The sequence below is a fragment of the Oncorhynchus masou genome, chromosome 30, assembly GCF_036934945.1.
Source record: "Oncorhynchus masou masou isolate Uvic2021 chromosome 30, UVic_Omas_1.1, whole genome shotgun sequence".
Taxonomy (NCBI): Eukaryota; Metazoa; Chordata; class Actinopteri; order Salmoniformes; family Salmonidae; genus Oncorhynchus; species Oncorhynchus masou.
This window is the reverse complement of record NC_088241.1, coordinates 13,464,617-13,485,054: the sequence shown is the minus strand read 5'-3', so window position 1 is coordinate 13,485,054 and position 20,438 is coordinate 13,464,617. Positions and strand designations below refer to the sequence as shown.

The window sequence follows — 20,438 nt, the reverse complement described above, 5'->3', positions numbered from 1 at the left end:
GCACATAGTCTGCATCCCAAATGGCAACCTAGAGCCCTATGGTCCCTGGTCAAAAGTAGCGCACTATTTAGGGAATGGGGTGCCATTTAGGATGCACTCATCCTGTCTGACCTTCACTTCCCAAAGCTGCCCCCCACACATTATAGCATATGACCCTATAAATGACAAATTCTTAGAAGAACGTATTGACAAACTGAACAGGGAACTAATGTTGGAAGGTTGGAGAGAGAGTTTAACCATGTTTGGACCACCAGACAGAAACCGAACCATTGAACATAGACTGTGTCTGATCTGGAGGGAAGGACCTCTATTTGAGGTGAGCCCTAAATTCAGCCAGCTGCATACCTTTATAATGAGAGGAATATCCAGCCAGCTATTCCAGCTCCACCACAGAGAATGGAGCTCCCTCTTCCAAGAACAGCTAAGCCCTGTTGTTCTCCTTCTTCCTTCCTAAGCCGTTTTGCAGCCAGCATGACTAAACTACTGCAAAGACACTTCTCTCCTCTCCTTTCCTCTTCTCTACTCTCTCCTCCTCTCTACTGACAATGTGCTGGTTCTCTTTTCCCTGTCTCACCAGGCCAGACTCACGCGAGCTGCATTAAGCTCTGCTCTGATCACACAATGAACCACGACGGACAAACTGCCATGGGAGTTTGGGAAACTGCCGCGCTGGAACATGTGTAGTCGCAGATACGGACTCATCGCTGAGTTTCCGTGAGCGTTGCTCAGGGCGATGGGTGGCATTTCTTCCCCACTTTGTCCTTCGCTGCTCCTAGGGGAAAATTCTGTGACGTAAACTCAGTGGAGAGGTACATAATGGAGTCATCATTTGTCCTGACTTCCTTCTCTCTAAACTCCAGAGAGAGAATTGGAGGACAGTTAACCGACTCAATGGAAAACAACTGCAATCATCCACATCTGCCTTATTTAAAAAGGACCAAATATAGAATAAGAGTACAACTAACACATTTAGGAAAAATCACTGATGACAACCATTTGTATCTCTGAAAGGACAGAAGCTACATTACAGATTAGGCCAAAAAGAAAATGAGCAACAAAGAGCTTTGAATGACTTGATTATTTTGTTTCTTTGCAAGTCACTTTGAAAGTAACAGCCACGCCTTGCAGATGCCAGAGCTCGTATCTCTCTCTCTCTCTCTCTCTCTCTCTCTCTCTCTCTCTCTCTCTCTCTCTCTCTCTCTCTCTCTCTCTCTCTCTCTCTCAGAATTGTCAGTCTGGTTGGCGGGCAAGGACCAGAGACCCTTATTGACGTCACAGCATTCGTCTCTAAAGACAGATCCACAGCTGCTCAAGTCAGGTGTTTGTTTTTGTTCAAACCAGGAAGAGGAAGCAGGTATAACTCTGACTGCATCTCAAATAGCTCCCTATTCACCATATGGTGCACTATTTTTGACCAGAGCCCTGTAGGCCCTGGTTAAAAGTAGTGCACTACATAGGGAATCAGGGTGCCATTTGTGACACACATTCTGTCTTTGAAAACACTGGGCAAAGCTTCCTGACTGGAGAACCACAGGCCAGACAGATACAGCTCAACCTGTCATTCTGTCAAACAAACTTTTCTCACTCTGACTCACTTTGCACTCACACAGTCATACACACAGATTGATGTTTACACGCTCGCATAGACAACACACACTTGTATTCACATGCACACAATTGTACACATACACACACCTTGTTTGGCTCTAAATCTGAGATTCACAAAAGTTTCTGTTTGGTGTGTTATGTGCTAATTTGTGCATTAATAGGTGCTATCTGTGTTACTAGCTGACTGATTCCTAATTTTGCATACCATCAGACATTTACATTTACATCATTACATTTAAGTCATTTAGCAGACGCTCTTATCCAGAGCGACTTACAAATTGGTGAATTCACCTTCTGACATCCAGTGGAACAGCCACTTTACAATAGTGCATCTAAATCATTAAGGGGGGGTGGTGAGAAGGATTACTTATCTTATCCTAGGTATTCCTTGAAGAGGTGGGGTTTCAGGTGTCTCCGGAAGGTGGTGATTGACTCCGCTGTCCTGGCGTCGTGAGGGAGTTTGTTCCACCATTGGGGGGCCAGAGCAGCGAACAGTTTTGACTGGGCTGAGCGGGAACTGTACTTCCTCAATGGCATGATGGCATGCATGATCAAACACACCCTCAGTTCACGTTCTTAAAGGGAACAAACAAACAGTCCTGACGCTCCTACAAAAATAAACACTCTCCTGAAGAAAAACAAATCCCCACAAAAAAGAAGCTGTTAGACGGTGAAGTCTAATTTTCAACACCTTCCTTATTCCAAAGCCGGTTGGCTTCGGAGTCACTGGAATCTGACGTCATCGACGTCATCCTGGGGGGAAAAAGACAAATACAACGGATATTATCTTAGTGCGAGTATTACATGTAGCATAAAGAGTTGGAGAAGAAAGGAATTTGAGAGGAACTCATTGGCTGTAGCTTTTCAGGACCTTCGGAGCGTTCAGGCCCTCTCTGATGACAGCCAGATGGCATCCTCTGATAATGGCTGTTCATCATTCATCACCTCCATGAGCACACGTACACACATATACGCAAACACAGGCGCGCACACACACACACACACACACACACACACACACACACACACACACACACACACACACACACACACACACACACACACACACACACACACACACACACACACACACACACACACGCAGGCACACACACACACACGCAGGCACACACACATACGCACGCATACATTCAGGCAGACATACATGCACACACGCACGCACAAACAACAATGATGAGACAGCCTACGGGGAGTAGGTGAGGGCCCTGGCGGAGAGGTGCCAGGAAAATAACCTCTCCCTCAATGACAACAAAACTAAGCAGCTGATCGTGGACTTCAGCAGACAGCAGATGGAACACGCCCCATCGACGGAATTGCAGTTGAGAAGGTGAAAAGATTTAAGTTTCTCGCCGTACACTTCACCAAACAGACAGTGTGGTGAAGAAGGTGCAACAGCGCCTCTTCAAACTCAGTAGGCTGAAGAAATTCAGCTTGGCTCATAAGACCCTCATAAACTTTTACAGATGCACTATTGAAAGCATCCTGTTGGGCTGTGTCGCCGTCTGGTACGGAAACTGCACTTTTCGCAACCGTAGGGCTCTCCAGAGCTATGGATGCAAGTACTGACCTTCCATGATATAACAATTATTGTTTTAACCTTGCTATGAGGCTATACAGTGTTTGTTTGCATTTACATTATTTACAAAAATTGGCTTATATTTTGGGTTCTGATAGAGGGTGACAGCTCATGAGGCATTTATACGTTTATTCTTCAAGAATCAATAGATATATATACAGTTGAAGTCGGAAGTTTACATACACTTAGGTTGGAGTAATTAAAACTCGTTTTTCAACCACTCCACAAATTTCTTGTGAACAAACTATAGTTTTGGCAAGTCGGTTAGGACATCTACTTAGTTCAGGACACAAGTCATTTTTCAAACAATTGTTTACAGACAGATTATTTCACTTACAATTCCCTGTATCACAATTCCAGTAGGTCAGAAGTTTACATACACTAAGTTGACTGTGCCTTTAAACAGCTTGGAAAATTCCAGAAAATTATGTCATGGCTTTAGAAGCTTCTGATAGGCTAATTGACATAATTTGAGTTAATTGGAGGTGTACCTGTGGATGTATTTCAAGGCCTGCCTTCAAACTCAGTGCCTCTTGCTTGAGATCATGGGAAAATCAAAAGAAATCAGCCAAGACCTCAGAAACAAATGTAGACCTCCACAAGTCTGGTTCTTCCTTGGGAGTAATTTCCAAACACCTGAAGGTACCACGTTCATCTGTATAAACAATAGTACGCAAGTATAAACATCATGGGACCATGCAGCCGTCATACCGCTCAGAAAGCAGACACATTCTGTCTCCTAGAGATGAATGTACTTTGGTGCAAAAAGTACAAATCAATCCCAGAACAACAGCAAAGGACCTTGTGAAGATGCTGGAGGAAACAGGTACAAAAGTATCTATATTCACAGTAAAACAAGTCCTATATCGACATAACCTGAAAGGCCGCTCAGCAAGGAAGAAGCCACTGCTCCAAAACTGCCATAAAATAGCCAGACTACGATTTGCAACTGCACACGGGGACGAAGATCATACTTTTTGGAGAAATGTTCTCTGGTCTGATGAAACAAAAATAGAACTGTTTGGCCATAATGACCATAGTTATGTTTGGAGGGAAAAGGGGGAGGCTTGCCAGCCAAAGAACACCATCCCAACCGTGAAGCAAAGGGGTGGCAGCATCATGATGTGCAGGAGGGAATGGTGCACTTCACAAAATAGATGGCATCATGAGGTAGGAAAATTATGTGGATATATTGAAGCAACATCTCAAGACATCAGTCAGGAAGTTAAATCTTGTTCGCAAATGGGTCTTCCAAATGGACAATGACCCCAAGCATACTACCAAAGTTGTGGCAAAATGGCTTAAGGACAACAAAGTCAATGTATTGGAGTGGCCATCACAAAGCCCTGACCTCAATCCCACTGAAAAAACATATGTGAGCAAGGAGGCCTACAAACCTGCCTCGGTTACACCAACTCTGTCAGGAGGAATGGGCCAAAATTCACCCAACTTATTGTGGGAAGCTTGTGGAAGTCTACCCAAAACATTTGACCTAAGTTAAACAATTTAAAGGCAATGCTACCAAATACTAATTGAGTGTATGTAAACTTCTGACCCACTGGGAATGTGATGAAAGAAATAAAAGCTGAAATAAATCATTTTATGTTATTTTAATGGACCAAAAAATGTGCTTTCTTTCAAAAACAAGGACATTTCTAAGTGAACCCAAATGTTTGAACGGTAGTGTATATATAGATATATGTATAATTTACAAGTATAAAAATGGATGTAGCAACAGATTTCCCCTTTACGTCTATCAAAGTGTGCAAGTTTGAGCATATGTCCATCAGGCCTATGGATTTTTTTTCATCAGCATGAATTACAGTGGCAAGAAAATGTATGTGAACCCTTTGGAATTAACGGGATTTCTGCATAAATCGGTCATAAAATCTGATCTGATCTTCATTTAAGTCACAACAGCAGACAAACACAGTCTGTTTAAACTAGTAACACAAACAATTATACGTTTTCATGTCTTTATTGAACCCACTGTGTAAACCTTCACGGTGCAGGGTGGAAAAAGTATGTGAACCTTTGAATTTAATAACTGGTTGACCCTCCTTTGGCAGCAATAACCTCAACCAAACATTTTCTGTAGTTGCGCATCAGACCTGCACAACGGTCAGGAGTAATTTCGGACCATTCATCTTTATAAAACTGTTTCAGATCAGCAATATTCTTGGGATGTCTGGAGTGAACTGCTCTCTTGAGGTCATTTCACAGCATCTCAAATCGGGTTGAGGTCAGGACTCTGACTGGGCCACTCCAGAAGGCGTATTTTCTTCTGTTGAAGCCATTCTGTTGTTGATCTACTTCTGTGTTTTGGGTTGTTGTCCTGTTGCATCACCCAACTTCGGTTGAGCTTCAATTGGTGGACAGATATCCAAACATTCTCCTGCAAAATGTCTTGATAAACTTGGGACTTCATTTTTCCGTTGATGATAGCAAGCTGCCCAGGCCCTGAGGCAACAAAGCAGCCCCAAACCATGATGCTCCTTCCAACATGCTTTACAGTTGAGATGATGTTTTGATGTTGGTGTGCTGTGCCTTTTTTTCTCCACACATAGTGTTGTGTGTTCCTTCCAAACAACTCAACTGTAGTTTCATCTGTCCACGGAATATTTAGCCAGTAGCGCTGTGGAACATCCCGGTACACTTTTGCAAACTTCAGATGTGCAGCAATGGGTTTTTTTGGACAGCAGTGTCTTCTTCCGTGGTGTCCTCCCATGAACACTATTCTTGTTTAGTGTTTTACGTGTTTTAGATGTTAGCATGTTCCAGAGACTTCTGTAAGTCTTTAGCTGACACTAGGAATCTTCTTAACCTCATTGAGCATTCTGTGCTGTGCTCTTGCAGTCATCTTTGCATCTCCTAGGGAGAGTAGCAACAGTGCTGAACTTTCTCCATTTATAAACATTTTATCTTACCGCGGACTGATGAACATCAAGGCTTTTAGAGATACTTTTGTAACACTTTCCAGCTTTATGCAAGTCAACCATTCTTAATCTTAGGTCTTCTGGGATCTATTTTGTTTGAGGAATCAGGCAATGCTTCTTGTGAATAGCAAACTCAAATTTTGGGAGTTTTTTTTTAGGGCAAGGCAGTTCGAACCAACATCTCTAATCTGGTCTCATTGATTGGACTCCAGGTTAGCTGACTCCTGACTACAATTAGCTTTTGGAGAAGTCATTAACCTAGGGGTTCACATACTTTTTCCAACCCACACTGTGAATTTTTTAATTATGTATTCAATATAGACAAGAAAAATACAATAATTTGTGTGTTATTAGTTTAAGGTTTCCAAAAATGAATGGATAGGCAGCTTAAACTTCTTGAATTCAACCATTATTGGGTTCAAATACACATTTAGATTTGTGAACAGCCATCCACAATCTGTAAAGCGCAAATAGCTAAATGAGAGAGAAGCAGTGTGATTCACATCAATGCACTATATAGATATCAATAATAAGTGATATCCGTGTCTGTCACGTTCGTTGTAACGTTGAGACCAATAATAAGCATACATTCTTCTTTAATTACCGAAGAACACTAAACAAAATAACAAAACAACACTACGACCGTGCCGCTATATAACACGAGTGCTGACAGGCATCTACACATAGACAATAACCCACAAAACCAAAAGGGAAATGGCAACCTAAATAGGATCCCCAATCAGAGACAACGATAAACAGCTACCTCTGATTGGGAACCAATTCTGGCAACCATAGACCTACATTTACCTAGACAAACCAAAACCCCATAGATGTACAATAAACCCTAGACAAGACAAAAACACACATACCACCCTCGTCACACCCTGACCTAACCAAAATAATAAAGAAAACTAAGATAACGAAGGTCAGGGCGTGACAGTATCGTCGTAGACTACAACACTGGTGTCATCTTTACCCCCACGCGTTTATTCAAGTTGGATAATCTTTGGATGCCGACAGCAGTTGCACCATTGGAAGACATAGCTTGGACTGTAGCCTACAAAAACCTATTCCTGCTCTTTTCCTGCGATCCATCAAACACATTTGGTGTGTTTTTTTACTACATTTCGCTACACCCGTAATAACTTCTGCAAAATATGTGTATGCAGCCAATTAAATGTGATTTGATTTGAAACACACACACGCATGGCCGAGCAGGGTAGGACAGCCAGCGGGGGAGTCAAGGAGGAGGGGAGTGAGTATGCACTAACCCCCTTACCCCCCTTCAACACATAGGATACAGAGTGACTTCTACTCTGACTGCATATTTTACTGTCTAACAAACTCCCCCCCACCTCAACCGTACCCCCCCTCCACACACACACACACACACACACACACACGCGCACACACACACACACACACACACACACACACACACACGCACGCACGCACGCACGCACGCACGCACGCACGCACGCACACGCACGCACACACACACACACATACACACATTCAGTCCCTTCACCCCCACTCCTTAAACCCCAAATAACCCACCAACCTTTCCTTCCCAAAATGGTGTAAAACACAGACAAATAGACCCAGGGGAGTGAGACCATAAATAAGGCCAGGATGACAGATAGACAGAGTGGAGGGGAATAAAGAAAACATACAAAGTCTGTGACCAACAGGGACTCCTCCGCTCACGGCCCTCTCCGGCTGCAGGCTGTCTGGATTTTAGTGTCAGTGTTCAGATGATGAAACACCCTGGGCCAACCAGAGAGGCATCATTTATTACCCACTGTTGAGAGGAATAGAAAACTTATGTCTGTACTGAACCCAAGCCATCAGTGAGATAGTTCACTCTGTCTCTTCCTATGGTCAGATAGGACAGTCCATTTGAAAGGAAAATCCTTGCCGTTGCCCCTGTCTGTATCTGCCTCTGTATCTGTCTCTGTATCTGTCTCTGTCTCTGCCTCTGTCTCTGTCTCTGGATCTGGATCTGGATCTGGATCTGGATCTGTCTCTGTCTCTGTCTCTGTATCTGTCTCTAGATCTGTCTCTGTCTCTGTCTCTGTCTCTGTACCTGTACCTGTCTCTGTCTCTGTCTCTGGATCTGGATCTGGATCTGGATCTGGATCTGGATCTGTCTCTGTCTCTGTCTCTGTCGCTGTCTCTGTCTCTGTCTCTGTACCTGTCTCTGGATCTGTCTCTGGATCTGTCTCTGTCTCTGTATCTGTCTCTGGATCTGTCTCTGTCTCTGTACCTGTCTCTGTATCTGGATCAAATAAAATAAAATTAAATTTATTTATATAGCCCTTCGTACATCAGCTGATATCTCAAAGTGCTGTACAGAAACCCAGCCTAAAACCCCAAACAGCAAGCAATGCATGTGTAGAAGCACAGTGGCTAGGAAAAACTCCCTAGAAAGGCCAAAACCTAGGAAGAAACCTAGAGAGGAACAAGGCTATGTGAGGTGGCCAGTCCTCTTCTGCCTGTGCCGGGTGGAGATTATAACAGAACATGGCCATGTTCAAATGTTCATAAATGACCAGCATGTTCCAATACTAATAAGGCAGAACAGTTGAAACTGGAGCAGCAGCACGACCAGGTGGACTGGGGACAGCAAGGAGTCATCATGTCAGGTAGTCCTGTGGCATGGTCCTAGGGCTCAGGTCCCCCGAGAGAGAGAAAGAAAGAGAGAATTAGAGAGAGCACAATTAAATTCACAAAGGACAACGAAAAGGACAGGAGAAGTACTCCAGATATAACAAACTGATCCTAGCCCCCCGACACATAAACTACTGCAGCATAAATACTGGAGGCTGAGACAGGAGGGATCTGTCTCTGTCTCTGCATCTGGATCTGTCTCTGGATCTGGATCTGTCTCTGGATCTGGATCTGGATCTGTCTCTGGATCTGTCTCTGGATCTGTCTCTGTATCTGTATCTGGATCTGTCTCTGGATCTGTATCTGTATCTGTCTCTGGACCTCTCTCTGTATCTGCCTCTGTATCTGTCTCTGGATCTGTCTCTGGATCTGTCTCTGTGTCTGTATCTGTCTTTGTATCTGTATCTGTATCTGTATCTGTATCTGTCTCTGTATCTGTCACTGGACCTCTCTCTGTATCTGTCTCTGTCTCTGGATCTGGATCTGTATCTGTATATGTCTCTGTATCTGTATCTGGATCTGTCTATGGATCTGTCTCTGTATCTGTATCTGTATCTGTCTCTGTATCTGCCTCTGGATCTGTATCTGTCTCTGTATCTGTCACTGGACCTCTCTCTGTATCTGTCTCTGTCTCTTGATCTGTCTCTGTATCTGTATCTGTATCAGTATCTGTCTCTGTGTCTATATCTGTCGCTGGATCTGTATCTGTCTCTGGATCTGTATCTGTCTCTGGATCTGTGTCTGTACCTGTCTCTGGATCTGTCTCTGTATCTGTATCTGGATCTGTCTCTGGATCTGTCTCTGGATCTGTATCTGTACCTGTCTCTGGACCTCTCTCTGTATCTGCCTCTGTATCTGTCTCTGTATCTGTCTCTGTATCTGTCTCTGTATCTGTGTCTGTCTCTGTACCTGTATCTGTATCTGTCTCTGTATCTGTATCTGTATCTGTATCTGTCTCTGTATCTGTATCTAGATCTGTCTCTGTCTCTGTCTCTGTCTCTGTATCTGTCTCTGTATCTGTCTCTGTACCTGTCCCTGTACCTGTCTCTGTACCTGTATCTGGATCTGGATCTGGATCTGTATATGTCTCTGTATCTGTCTCTGTATCTGTATCTGGATCTGGATCTGGATCTGTATCTGGCTCTGGATCTGTCTCTGGATCTGTCTCTGGATCTGTCTCTGGATCTGTCTCTGTATCTGTCTCTGTATCTGTATCTGTCTCTGAATCTGTATCTGTATCTGTCACTGGACCTCTCTCTGTATCTGTCTCTGGATCTGTGTCTGGATCTGTCTCTGGATCTGGATCTGGATCTGTACCTGTCTCTGGACCTCTCTCTGTATCTGTCTCTGTATCTGTCTCTGGATCTGTATCTGTCTCTGGATCTGTCTCTGGATCTGTCTCTGTATCTGTCTCTGTCCCTGTCTCTGTTTCTGTATCTGTCTCTGTACCTGTATCTGTCTCTGTATCTGTATCTGTCTCTGGATCTGTCTCTGGAGCTCTCTCTGGATATGTCTCTGTATCTGTCTCTGGATCTATCTCTGTATCTGTCTCTGTATCTGTCTCTGTATCTGTCTCTGGATCTGTCTCTGGATCTGTCTCTGGATCTGTCTCTGTATCTGTATCTGTATCTGTCTCTCGATCTGTCTCTGTCTCTGTATCTGTATCTGTCTCTGTATCTGTCTCTGTATCTGTCTCTGGATCTGTCTCTGGATCTGTCTCTGTCTCTGTACCTGTATCTGTATCTGTCTCTGGATCTGTATCTGTCTCTGTATCTGTCTCTGTATCTGTCTCTGTATCTGTATCTGTATCTGTATCTGTATCTGTATCTGGATCTGGATCTGTACCTGTCTCTGGACCTCTCTCTGTATCTGTCTCTGTATCTGTATCTGTCTCTGTCTCTGGATCTGTCTCTGTATCTGTCTCTGTCTCTGTCTCTGTTTCTGTATCTGTCTCTGTACCTGTATCTGTATCTGTATCTGTCTCTGGATCTGTATCTGTCTCTGGATCTGTCTCTGGATCTGTCTCTGGATCTGTCTCTGTATCTGTCTCTGTCTCTGTATCTGTATCTGTCTCTGGATCTGTATCTGTATCTGTCACTGGACCTCTCTCTGTATCTGTCTCTGGATCTGTCTCTGGATCTGTCTCTGTCTCTGTATCTGTATCTGTCTCTGTATCTGTCTCTGTATCTGTCTCTGGATCTGTCTCTGTATCTGTCTCTGTCTCTGTACCTGTATCTGTATCTGTCTCTGGATCTGGATCTTTCTCTGTATCTGTCTCTGTCTCTGTCTCTGTCTCTGTATCTGTTTCTGTATCTGTCTCTGGATCTGGATCTGTACCTGTCTCTGGACCTCTCTCTGTATCTGTCTCTGGATCTGTCTCTGTATCTGTCTCTGTCTCTGTTTCTGTATCTGTCTCTGTACCTGTATCTGTATCTGTATCTGTCTCTGGAGCTCTCTCTGGATCTGTCTCTGGATCTGTCTCTGTATCTGTCTCTGTATCTGTATCTGTATCTGTCTCTGGATCTGTATCTGTATCTGTCACTGGACCTCTCTCTGTATCTGTCTCTGGATCTGTCTCTGGATCTGTCTCTGGATCTGGATCTGGATCTGTACCTGTCTCTGGACCTCTCTCTGTATCTGTCTCTGTATCTGTCTCTGGATCTGGATCTGTCTCTGGATCTGTCTCTGGAGCTCTCTCTGGATCTGTCTCTGTATCTGTCTCTGGATCTATCTCTGTATCTGTCTCTGTATCTGTCTCTGGATCTGTCTCTGGATCTGTCTCTGTATCTGTCTCTGGATCTGTCTCTGGATCTGTCTCTGTATCTGGATCTGTATCTGTATCTGTATCTGTCTCTCGATCTGTCTCTGTCTCTGTATCTGTATTTGTCTCTGTATCTGTCTCTGGATCTGTCTCTGGATCTGTCTCTGTATCTGTCTCTGTCTCTGTTTCTGTACCTGTATCTGTATCTGTCTCTGGATCTGTATCTGTCTCTGGATCTGTATCTGTATCTGTATCTGTCTCTGGATCTGGATCTGGATCTGTACCTGTCTCTGGACCTCTCTCTGTATCTGTCTCTGGATCTGTATCTGTCTCTGTATCTGTCACTGGACCTCTCTCTGTATCTGTCTCTGGATCTGTCTCTGTATCTGTCTCTGTCTCTGTTTCTGTATCTGTCTCTGTACCTGTATCTGTATCTGTATCTGTCTCTGGATCTGTATCTGTCTCTGGATCTGTCTCTGGAGCTCTCTCTGGATCTGTCTCTGTATCTGTCTCTGGATCTGTCTCCGTATCTGTCTCTGGATCTATCTCTGTATCTGTCTCTGTATCTGTCTCTGGATCTGTCTCTGGATCTGTCTCTGTATCTGTCTCTGGATCTGTACCTGTCTCTGGACCTCTCTCTGTATCTGTCTCTGTATCTGTCTCTGGATCTGTATCTGTCTCTGTATCTGTCACTGGACCTCTCTCTGTATCTGTCTCTGGCTCTGTCTCTGGATCTGTCTCTGGATCTGGATCTGGATCTGGATCTGTCTCTGGACCTCCATCTGTATCTGTCTCTGGATCTGGATCTGTACCTGTCTCTGGACCTCTCTCTGTATCTGTCTCTGGATCTGTATCTGTCTCTGTATCTGTCACTGGACCTCTCTCTGTATCTGTCTCTGGATCTGTCTCTGTATCTGTCTCTGTCTCTGTTTCTGTATCTGTCTCTGTACCTGTATCTGTATCTGTATCTGTCTCTGGATCTGTATCTGTCTCTGGATCTGTCTCTGGAGCTCTCTCTGGATCTGTCTCTGTATCTGTCTCTGGATCTGTCTCTGTCTCTGTCTCTGGATCTATCTCTGTATCTGTCTCTGTATCTGTCTCTGGATCTGTCTCTGGATCTGTCTCTGTATCTGTCTCTGGATCTGGATCTGTACCTGTCTCTGGACCTCTCTCTGTATCTGTCTCTGTATCTGTCTCTGGATCTGTATCTGTCTCTGTATCTGTCACTGGACCTCTCTCTGTATCTGTCTCTGGATCTGTCTCTGTATCTGTCTCTGGATCTGGATCTGGATCTGTACCTGTCTCTGGACCTCTCTCTGTATCTGTCTCTGGATCTGGATCTGTCTCTGGATCTGTCTCTGTATCTGTCTCTGTCTCTGTCTCTGTCTCTGTTTCTGTATCTGTCTCTGTACCTGTATCTGTCTCTGTATCTGTATCTGTCTCTGGAGCTCTCTCTGGATCTGTCTCTGTATCTGTCTCTGGATCTATCTCTGTATCTGTCTCTGTATCTGTCTCTGTATCTGTCTCTGTATCTGTCTCTGGATCTGTCTCTGGATCTGTATCTGTCTCTGGATCTGTCTCTGTATCTGTCTCTGTATCTGTATCTGTATCTGTCTCTGGATCTGGATCTGTACCTGTCTCTGGACCTCTCTCTGTATCTGTCTCTGGATCTGTATCTGTCTCTGTATCTGTCACTGGACCTCTCTCTGTATCTGTCTCTGTCTCTGTATCTGTCTCTGTCTCTGTTTCTGTATCTGTATCTGTATCTGTCTCTGGATCTGGATCTGTCTCTGGATCTGTCACTGGACCTCTCTCTGTATCTGTCTCTGGATCTGTCTCTGTATCTGTCTCTGTCTCTGTCTCTGTTTTTGTATCTGTCTCTGTACCTGTATCTGTATCTGTATTTGTCTCTGGATCTGTATCTGTCTCTGGATCTGTCTCTGGACCTCTCTCTGTATCTGTCTCTCTATCTGTCTCTGGATCTGTATCTGTCTCTGTCTCTGTATCTGTCACTGGACCTCTCTGTATCTGTCTCTGGATCTGTCTCTGGATCTGGATCTGGATCTGTACCTGTCTCTGGACCTCTCTCTGTATCTGTCTCTGTATCTGTCTCTGGATCTGGATCTGTCTCTGGATCTGTCTCTGTATCTGTCTCTGTCTCTGTCTCTGTCTCTGTCTCCGTCTCTGTTTCTGTATCTGTCTCTGTATCTGTATCTGTCTCTGGATCTGTCTCTGGAGCTCTCTCTGGATCTGTCTCTGTTTCTGTCTCTGGATCTATCTCTGTATCTGTCTCTGTATCTGTCTCTGTATCTGTCTCTGTATCTGTCTCTGTATCTGTCTCTGGATCTGTCTCTGGATCTGTATCTGGATCTGTCTCTGGATCTGTCTCTGGATCTGTCTCTGTCTCTGGATCTGGATCTGTCTCTGTATCTGCCACTGGACCTCTCTCTGTATCTGTCTCTGGATCTGTCTCTGTATCTGTCTCTGTCTCTGTTTCTGTATCTGTCTCTGTACCTGTATCTGTATCTGTATCTGTCTCTGGATCTGTATCTGTCTCTGGATCTGTCTCTGGAGCTCTCTCTGGATCTGTCTCTGTATCTGTCTCTGGATCTGTCTCTGTATCTGTCTCTGGATCTATCTCTGTATCTGTCTCTGTATCTGTCTCTGGATCTGTCTCTGGATCTGTCTCTGTATCTGTCTCTGGATCTGGATCTGTACCTGTCTCTGGACCTCTCTCTGTATCTGTCTCTGTATCTGTCTCTGGATCTGTATCTGTCTCTGTATCTGTCACTGGACCTCTCTCTGTATCTGTCTCTGGCTCTGTCTCTGGATCTGTCTCTGGATCTGGATCTGGATCTGTACCTGTCTCTGGACCTCTCTCTGTATCTGTCTCTGGATCTGGATCTGTCTCTGGATCTGTCTCTGTATCTGTCTCTGTCTCTGTCTCTGTTTCTGTATCTGTCTCTGTACCTGTATCTGTCTCTGTATCTGTATCTGTCTCTGGAGCTCTCTCTGGATCTGTCTCTGTATCTGTCTCTGGATCTATCTCTGTATCTGTCTCTGTATCTGTCTCTGTATCTGTCTCTGTATCTGTCTCTGGATCTGTATCTGTCTCTGGATCTGTCTCTGTATCTGTCTCTGTATCTGTATCTGTATCTGTCTCTGGATCTGGATCTGTACCTGTCTCTGGACCTCTCTGTATCTGTCTCTGGATCTGTATCTGTCTCTGTATCTGTCACTGGACCTCTCTCTGTATCTGTCTCTGGATCTGTCTCTGTATCTGTCTCTGTCTCTGTCTCTGTCTCTGTTTCTGTATCTGTATCTGTCTCTGGATCTGGATCTGTCTCTGGATCTGTCACTGGACCTCTCTCTGTATCTGTCTCTGGATCTGTCTCTGTATCTGTCTCTGTCTCTGTCTCTGTTTTTGTATCTGTCTCTGTACCTGTATCTGTATCTGTATTTGTCTCTGGATCTGTATCTGTCTCTGGATCTGTCTCTGGAGCTCTCTCTGGATCTGTCTCTGGATCTGGATATGTACCTGTCTCTGGACCTCTGTCTGTATCTGTCTCTCTATCTGTCTCTGGATCTGTATCTGTCTCTGTCTCTGTATCTGTCACTGGACCTCTCTGTATCTGTCTCTGGATCTGTCTCTGGATCTGGATCTGGATCTGTACCTGTCTCTGGACCTCTCTCTGTATCTGTCTCTGTATCTGTCTCTGGATCTGGATCTGTCTCTGGATCTGTCTCTGTATCTGTCTCTGTCTCTGTCTCTGTCTCTGTCTCTGTCTCTGTCTCCGTCTCTGTTTCTGTATCTGTCTCTGTACCTGTATCTGTCTCTGTATCTGTATCTGTCTCTGGATCTGTCTCTGGAGCTCTCTCTGGATCTGTCTCTGTTTCTGTCTCTGGATCTGTATCTGTCTCTGTATCTGTCACTGGACCTCTCTCTGTATCTGTCTCTGGATCTGTCTCTGTATCTGTCTCTGTCTCTGTTTCTGTATCTGTCTCTGTACCTGTATCTGTATCTGTCTCTGGATCTGTATCTGTCTCTGGATCTGTCTCTGGAGCTCTCTCTGGATCTGTCTCTGTATCTGTCTCTGGATCTGTCTCTGTATCTGTCTCTGGATCTATCTCTGTATCTGTCTCTGTATCTGTCTCTGGATCTGTCTCTGGATCTGTCTCTGTATCTGTCTCTGGATCTGGATCTGTACCTGTCTCTGGACCTCTCTCTGTATCTGTCTCTGGATCTGTCTCTGGATCTGTATCTGTCTCTGTATCTGTCACTGGACCTCTCTCTGTATCTGTCTCTGGCTCTGTCTCTGGATCTGTCTCTGGATCTGGATCTGGATCTGTACCTGTCTCTGGACCTCTCTCTGTATCTGTCTCTGGATCTGTCTCTGTATCTGTCTCTGTCTCTGTCTCTGTTTCTGTATCTGTCTCTGTACCTGTATCTGTCTCTGTATCTGTATCTGTCTCTGGAGCTCTCTCTGGATCTGTCTCTGTATCTGTCTCTGGATCTATCTCTGTATCTGTCTCTGTATCTGTCTCTGTATCTGTCTCTGGATCTGTCTCTGGATCTGTATCTGTCTCTGGATCTGTCTCTGTATCTGTCTCTGTATCTGTATCTGTATCTGTCTCTGGATCTGGATCTGTACCTGTCTCTGGACCTCTCTCTGTATCTGTCTCTGGATCTGTATCTGTCTCTGGATCTGTCTCTGGATCTGTCTCTGGAGCTCTCGCTGGATCTGTCTCTGTATCTGTCTCTGTATCTGTATCTGTATCTGTCTCTGGATCTGGATCTGTACCTGTCTCTGGACCTCTCTCTGTATCTGTCTCTGGATCTGTATCTGTCTCTGTATCTGTCACTGGACCTCTCTCTGTATCTGTCTCTGGATCTGTCTCTGTATCTGTCTCTGTCTCTGTCTCTTTCTCTGTCTCTGTTTCTGTATCTGTATCTGTATCTGTCTCTGGATCTGGATCTGTCTCTGGATCTGTCACTGGACCTCTCTCTGTATCTGTCTCTGGATCTGTCTCTGTCTCTGTCTCTGTCTCTGTCTCTGTCTCTGTCTCTGTCTCCGTCTCTTTTTCTGTATCTGTCTCTGTACCTGTATCTGTCTCTGTATCTGTATCTGTCTCTGGATCTGTCTCTGGAGCTCTCTCTGGATCTGTCTCTGTTTCTGTCTCTGGATCTGTATCTGTCTCTGTATCTGTCACTGGACCTCTCTCTGTATCTGTCTCTGGATCTGTCTCTGTATCTGTCTCTGTCTCTGTTTCTGTATCTGTCTCTGTACCTGTATCTGTATCTGTATCTGTCTCTGGATCTGTATCTGTCTCTGGATCTGTCTCTGGAGCTCTCTCTGGATCTGTCTCTGTATCTGTCTCTGGATCTGTCTCTGTATCTGTCTCTGGATCTATCTCTGTATCTGTCTCTGTATCTGTCTCTGGATCTGTCTCTGGATCTGTCTCTGTATCTGTCTCTGGATCTGGATCTGTACCTGTCTCTGGACCTCTCTCTGTATCTGTCTCTGTATCTGTCTCTGGATCTGTATCTGTCTCTGTATCTGTCACTGGACCTCTCTCTGTATCTGTCTCTGGCTCTGTCTCTGGATCTGTCTCTGGATCTGGATCTGGATCTGTACTGTCTCTGGACCTCTGTATCTGTCTCTGGATCTGTCTCTGTATCTGTCTCTGTCTCTGTCTCTGTTTCTGTATCTGTCTCTGTACCTGTATCTGTCTCTGTATCTGTATCTGTCTCTGGAGCTCTCTCTGGATCTGTCTCTGTATCTGTCTCTGGATCTATCTCTGTATCTGTCTCTGTATCTGTCTCTGTATCTGTCTCTGTATCTGTCTCTGGATCTGTCTCTGGATCTGTATCTGTCTCTGGATCTGTCTCTGTATCTGTCTCTGTATCTGTATCTGTATCTGTCTCTGGATCTGGATCTGTACCTGTCTCTGGACCTCTCTCTGTATCTGTCTCTGGATCTGTATCTGTCTCTGGATCTGTCTCTGGATCTGTCTCTGGAGCTCTCGCTGGATCTGTCTCTGTATCTGTCTCTGTATCTGTATCTGTATCTGTCTCTGGATCTGTCTGTACCTGTCTCTGTCTCTGTCTCTGGATCTGTATCTGTCTCTGTATCTGTCACTGGACCTCTCTCTGTATCTGTCTCTGGATCTGTCTCTGGATCTGTCTCTGGATCTGGATCTGGATCTGTACCTGTCTCTGGATCTCTCTCTTTATCTGTCTCTGGATCTGTCTCTGTATCTGTCTCTGTCTCTGTCTCTGTTTCTGTATCTGTCTCTGTACCTGTATCTGTCTCTGTATCTGTATCTGTCTCTGTATCTGTATCTGTCTCTGTATCTGTCTCTGGATCTATCTCTGTATCTGTCTCTGTATCTGTCTCTGTATCTGTCTCTGTATCTGTCTCTGGATCTGTCTCTGGATCTGTATCTGTCTCTGGATCTGTCTCTGTATCTGTCTCTGTATCTGTATCTGTATCTGTCTCTGGATCTGGATCTGTACCTGTCTCTGGACCTCTCTCTGTATCTGTCTCTGGATCTGTATCTGTCTCTGGATCTGTCTCTGGATCTGTCTCTGGAGCTCTCTGGATCTGTCTCTGTATCTGTCTCTGTATCTGTATCTGTATCTGTCTCTGGATCTGGATCTGTACCTGTCTCTGGACCTCTCTCTGTATCTGTCTCTGGATCTGTATCTGTCTCTGTATCTGTCACTGGACCTCTCTCTGTATCTGTCTCTGGATCTGTCTCTGTATCTGTCTCTGTCTCTGTCTCTGTCTCTGTCTCTGTTTCTGTATCTGTATCTGTATCTGTCTCTGGATCTGGATCTGTCTCTGGATCTGTCACTGGACCTCTCTCTGTATCTGTCTCTGGATCTGTCTCTGTCTCTGTTTCTGTATCTGTCTCTGTACCTGTATCTGTCTCTGTATCTGTATCTGTCTCTGGATCTGTCTCTGGAGCTCTCTCTGGATCTGTCTCTGTTTCTGTCTCTGGATCTGTATCTGTCACTGGACCTCTCTCTGTATCTGTCTCTGGATCTGTCTCTGTATCTGTCTCTGTCTCTGTTTCTGTATCTGTCTCTGTACCTGTATCTGTATCTGTATCTGTCTCTGGATCTGTATCTGTCTCTGGATCTGTCTCTGGAGCTCTCTCTGGATCTGTCTCTGTATCTGTCTCTGGATCTGTCTCTGTATCTGTCTCTGGATCTATCTCTGTATCTGTCTCTGTATCTGTCTCTGGATCTGTCTCTGGATCTGTCTCTGTATCTGTCTCTGGATCTGGATCTGTACCTGTCTCTGGACCTCTCTCTGTATCTGTCTCTGTATCTGTCTCTGGATCTGTATCTGTCTCTGTATCTGTCACTGGACCTCTCTCTGTATCTGTCTCTGGCTCTGTCTCTGGATCTGTCTCTGGATCTGGATCTGGATCTGTACCTGTCTCTGGACCTCTCTCTGTATCTGTCTCTGGATCTGTCTCTGTATCTGTCTCTGTCTCTGTCTCTGTTTCTGTATCTGTCTCTGTACCTGTATCTGTCTCTGTATCTGTATCTGTCTCTGGATCTCTCTCTGTATCTCTCTCTATATCTGTCTCTGGATCTATCTCTGTATCTGTCTCTGTATCTGTCTCTGTCTCTGTATCTGTCTCTGGATCTGTCTCTGTCTCTGTATCTGTCTCTGTATCTGTCTCTGTATCTGTCTCTGTATCTGTATCTGTATCTGTCTCTGGATCTGGATCTGTACCTGTCTCTGGACCTCTCTCTGTATCTGTCTCTGGATCTGTATCTGTCTCTGGATCTGTCTCTGGATCTGTCTCTGGAGCTCTCGCTGGATCTGTCTCTGTATCTGTCTCTGTATCTGTATCTGTATCTGTCTCTGGATCTGGATCTGTACCTGTCTCTGGACCTCTCTCTGTATCTGTCTCTGGATCTGTATCTGTCTCTGTATCTGTCACTGGACCTCTCTCTGTATCTGTCTCTGGATCTGTCTCTGTATCTGTCTCTGTCTCTGTCTCTGTCTCTGTTTCTGTATCTGTATCTGTATCTGTCTCTGGATCTGGATCTGTCTCTGAATCTGTCACTGGACCTCTCTCTGTATCTGTCTCTGGATCTGTCTCTGTCTCTGTCTCTGTCTCTGTCTCTGTCTCTGTCTCCGTCTCTGTTTCTGTATCTGTCTCTGTACCTGTATCTGTCTCTGTATCTGTATCTGTCTCTGGATCTGTCTCTGGAGCTCTCTCTGGATCTGTCTCTGTTTCTGTCTCTGGATCTGTATCTGTCTCTGTATCTGTCACTGGACCTCTCTCTGTATCTGTCTCTGGATCTGTCTCTGTATCTGTCTCTGTCTCTGTTTCTGTATCTGTCTCTGTACCTGTATCTGTATCTGTATCTGTCTCTGGATCTGTATCTGTCTCTGGATCTGTCTCTGGAGCTCTCTCTGGATCTGTCTCTGTATCTGTCTCTGGATCTGTCTCTGTATCTGTCTCTGGATCTATCTCTGTATCTGTCTCTGTATCTGTCTCTGGATCTGTCTCTGGATCTGTCTCTGTATCTGTCTCTGGATCTGGATCTGTACCTGTCTCTGGACCTCTCTCTGTATCTGTCTCTGTATCTGTCTCTGGATCTGTATCTGTCTCTGTATCTGTCACTGGACCTCTCTCTGTATCTGTCTCTGGCTCTGTCTCTGGATCTGTCTCTGGATCTGGATCTGGATCTGTACCTGTCTCTGGACCTCTCTCTGTATCTGTCTCTGGATCTGTCTCTGTATCTGTCTCTGTCTCTGTCTCTGTTTCTGTATCTGTCTCTGTACCTGAATCTGTCTCTGTATCTGTATCTGTCTCTGGAGCTCTCTCTGGATCTGTC

At 44.8% G+C, this 20,438-nt stretch overlaps 1 pseudogene; it reads right to left on the bottom strand.

Annotated features, from left to right (window-relative positions):
- Positions 1–2,331: 2,331 nt before the first annotated feature.
- Positions 2,332–14,520, bottom strand: LOC135523035 (uncharacterized protein DDB_G0287625-like; annotated as a pseudogene).
- Positions 14,521–20,438: the final 5,918 nt, after the last annotated feature.